Here is a 4116-nt window from a genome sequence, read left to right as displayed (position 1 = left end):
ATTATTTTTATGTGCTAATATTTTACTTAAGATTTTTGCATCCAAATCTATAAGTGATATTGGTCTGTAACTTTCTTTCTTATGATATATTTATCTGGCTTTGCAGTAAAGATGATATTGGCCTCAGAATGAGTTAGAGGATGTTTTCTCTTCAGTTTTTTGGATGCCTTTGATGCAGCCCATAACTTCCAATATGTTGAATTTTCTATATCATTCACCTCAAGATATATCTTATTCACTCATGTGATTCCTTCTTTGAACTTTCATTATTTAAGAAAGTGTGGTTTATTTTCAGATATTTTGAATTTTCCATTGTCTTTCTCTTATTGGTTTCTAGCATCATTGCACTGTGGCTGTTTAGGATAAACTCTATGATTTCAATATTTTTAATTAATTGAAACTTCTTCTATCTGTCTTAGATAATGACTGTGCAATAGGGTACATTATTCTGCAGTAACGGCTAAATTGTCCTCTTTTCTGTTTGTACTACTTGGCATATATGTTTTATTGCCTTGTTGATCTTCTTTATAGATCTTCTATCCATTTTGAAAGAGTTGTAGTGTAGATTCCTACTGTACAGTAGAATTTCCTTCAAATCTGCTAATATTTTCTTCACATATTTTGGGATACTGCTGTTAGGTTCATAAATTTATAATTGTTACCTCTTCTTTAATTTATTATTTGGATGTTTATATTATCTTTCTATGTCCTTGTAAGAGTCTTTTACTTAAAGTTGATTTTACCTGATGTTATATTGCTGCTCCAAGTATCTTTAGGTTATTATTTCCATGGAATATCTTTTCCATCATTTTCTCTTTCAATTTAAATTGCATCTTTGAATTTAAGATGAGTGTTTTGTGAACAGTATGTATTAATTCTTTTTTATCCATTCTTCCAATGTTTGCCTTTTGACTGGAGAGTTTAAATCATTTGCATTTAACATCAGCTGACCTTCTCTCCAGGCTCCTGGTTTAAAATGGCTTCCCCTGTGTGTTTTCTTTCTGCATCAGCAAACATCTGCATCTGTGTCGGCTCTGTGCTTTTGAGCTCCTTCTGACTTCTCTTTTAAAGACCTCGGTGACTATATTAAGCATCATTCATTGTGGAAGACAGTCTCCCCAAGTGATTGCAGAGATAATCAGCCTCAAATGAAATCAGTGTGCTGATGATTTAAAATCACAGAAGCGGATATGTCAGTACTTCCTCAATCAGCACCAGCACCTGGTGAAGTTGACATCCTCAATCTGTCACAGTGTCCACCTGTTGTCAACCTGGCACCTATACACATCATCTTAAACCATACATAATTTCTAAATTGAAAACATTAGAAGAAATATTTCACCTAACAATATTCAACTGTCCTGCATATAAACATTAATTTTTTTCTTTATAAAAATGCATAGATTCCATCATAAGATCACAAAAGACTTAAACCATTTCAGTAAAAATTTAAATTCAATTCCAACTAAAAAAGTAATACAAAAATCTCATCAAGTCAGTTTCAGCTATGGTCAGCCCTAAGGAAAAATTATTCTCTGGCTTTGGAACTATAAAACTCAGAACAAATTACTTGCTTCCAATATCTAAAGAAGAAACAGTCATATCATAAATGGTTTGATTACAATAGTGAAAAACTGGAAGGAAAATAGGGGGTCAATTGATCTAAACAATTCCAAAAACCTGAACAGCAAACTCCACAGGATTTCAAAGCCTGAGAGTCATTTATTCTCAAGGCTTTAGAAAATGGCATTCCCACCCTTTGCAAGAACTTATGCAGAAGCACTGCTTTTTCCAAACACTTGGATGTGGGGAGACCAGTTTTTTTCTCCACTGCCTCCCAGAATCTGGGTGGTGCCAATTCCCTGCCATCTTCAGAGCATATGCTTAAACTCTTCATGACAATGCAGTGGCAGTGAGGTTCTGTACAATCCCAGGGGAATGTCTCCATCTTCTCTGATGCTTGAGATCACAAAACTCTAATGAACATTGAGAGGGAAAGCACACTCAATACCTCTGGGTCAAACTCATCCATTCCACATGCGTTTGTGGATCTGCTCTCCTGGCCTCAGTTGAAATGCTTCAGAACTTAGCATCCATATTTCTGCCTTTGAATTTATTTATCTTTAAATCTGTACCTTTTCTGTCATGTTTAATCCAGACTGGCTGTGATTTCATTTACAGGTATGAAAAAAAATTGTTGACTTGGCATATATTATACAGGAATCAAACCCATCAGACAATAGGACATTCTAAAAACTCTGGATAACTCCATCTATAATCCTGGCTTGTCCTGAAATGACTCACTGGTTCTATGTTTGATTAAATTTTCCTGTGGGGCACTTTTCCCTATGGTCTTCCTCTGTAGAAACCCAGAATTTTCCAGACATCAACTTCTGGTTTCCTTTTACCCAAGAGTTGACCTATCTGCTTATCTCTTTCCTGTTTCATTTTACTGTAATCTGCAAGAAGAAACCAGATAGCATTTCCCAAATTTTATTTGGAAATCTCTTAAGCTAAGCAACCCAGATAATTACATTCAAATTCTCCTTTCCAGCCAGTTTCAGAACTTAATTTTGCCAAAGTTTCTGGCACTGTAAAATGAGGGTTGCCTTCCTTCCAATTTTCAGTGATACGTTCATCATTTTTACCTGAGGACTCATCAGAAGTTTCTCTAAAGTCCACATTTCTACCAATATTCTCTTCAAAGTAATCTAAGCTTTCTCTTCTAACTTCTTCCAATTACCCATTTAAAAAGCCATTCTAGGTTGTGTTGCTATCTTGTGGCCTAGGCAGACCCTGATATCAGTGCAGGGGAGGGTTTGCACATGCACAGAAAAGGGGCAGGGAACACAGATTGTTGTGTTACTGCCCAAGAACCAGAGACAGTCTTGTTGTGACCACAGATTTTACAGGCATATAATGATATTGTCTCATTCATTTGAGCAGCTGCTGCCCCTACATAACAACAACAACTGTCATGAAGATTCCTGGGTGGAGCTTCCGATGAACAGCAACAATGATAATGATAATGGAAATGGGAAAAATGGGGGGCTTGAACATGAACCCTCATCATCCTATCCACAATGGAAACATGGAGAAGATTCTTTTGTATGCACAACGTGAATCAGGACACAATAGTTCAATGGTCAGTTCTTATTGTGAGAGCCCTTCCCCACAAGAAGATGGACAGATTATGTTTGATGTGGAAATTCAGTGAAAAGAAGTTGGAGAAGGAAAGAAAGAAGTTGAGGACTTGAAGAAAAGTATAGACTGGGTATCTGGCTGATTCAGGAGACCTGAAAACATTCCACCTAAGGAGTTCCACTTCAGGTACCCTACATGTTCTGCTTCCTTAAGCATGAGAAAAAGTGGAGCCATGAAGAATAAAGGTCATTTCTCTGCAGAATTTCTTAAAGTGTTCATTCCATCTCTTTTTACTTCTCATGTCTTGGCTTTGGGTCTAGGCATCTATATTAGAAAATGACTGAAAACACTTTTCATCAGCACCTACTGAGTGAGGAGAAGTCCCTGGAAATGCATTTGACCTGTGAGGTGATGTTATTGTCAAATTAGCTTATTTTAACTTGTGACCATTGTAAGCATGACACAATCTACTGCCAAATTTTTGGATAGCTGATGTATAGTAACTCTCAAAATTAAGTATTTTATTCAAACTCTGTTGAGGCATTTTACTAACCTCATTCCCTTTTTGGGCCTGTAAGACACTTTAGATTATCCTATCAGAATTTAATGCAAATTTAGAAATTTGCAAGTGCTTCTCTCCCACAAATGTCACCAGAAGATAATAATTTTGGCAACAATGATTTTCCTTCCATTTAGTAACACCAGACATAAACATGCATCACTCATGGTATAAAAGTTTACTCTTGCAAGAGAACTACCATCTCTCCATTGCAATGAAATGAGGTTAGCAAATGATTCAAAACCTTCATTTTTGTTTTCTGTTAAGACAAAAATAAGTTTCTCTGAGCTTGAATTTAGTAGTTACTTTAAAAGAACACAAAGAACAAACAAATGGGGAAAAAGCACAAGGAAAAATATATCCTGAGCAATAAAATATGTATTTAAACTAGCTTTGGAGCCACATGCTGTCTG

The 4116-nt window shown here is 36.0% G+C and overlaps 1 pseudogene; it reads left to right on the top strand.

The window, feature by feature from the left end:
* The first annotated feature begins 2991 nt into the window (after positions 1-2991).
* LOC143672887 (BCL2/adenovirus E1B 19 kDa protein-interacting protein 3-like pseudogene) lies at positions 2992-3484 on the top strand (annotated as a pseudogene).
* Positions 3485-4116: the final 632 nt, after the last annotated feature.

The sequence above is a fragment of the Tamandua tetradactyla genome (assembly GCF_023851605.1).
Source record: "Tamandua tetradactyla isolate mTamTet1 chromosome 22 unlocalized genomic scaffold, mTamTet1.pri SUPER_22_unloc_1, whole genome shotgun sequence".
In the NCBI taxonomy this organism is placed as follows: Eukaryota; Metazoa; Chordata; class Mammalia; order Pilosa; family Myrmecophagidae; genus Tamandua; species Tamandua tetradactyla.
The sequence above is the reverse complement of the archived record's forward strand: the minus strand, read 5'-3'. Positions and strand labels throughout refer to the sequence as shown.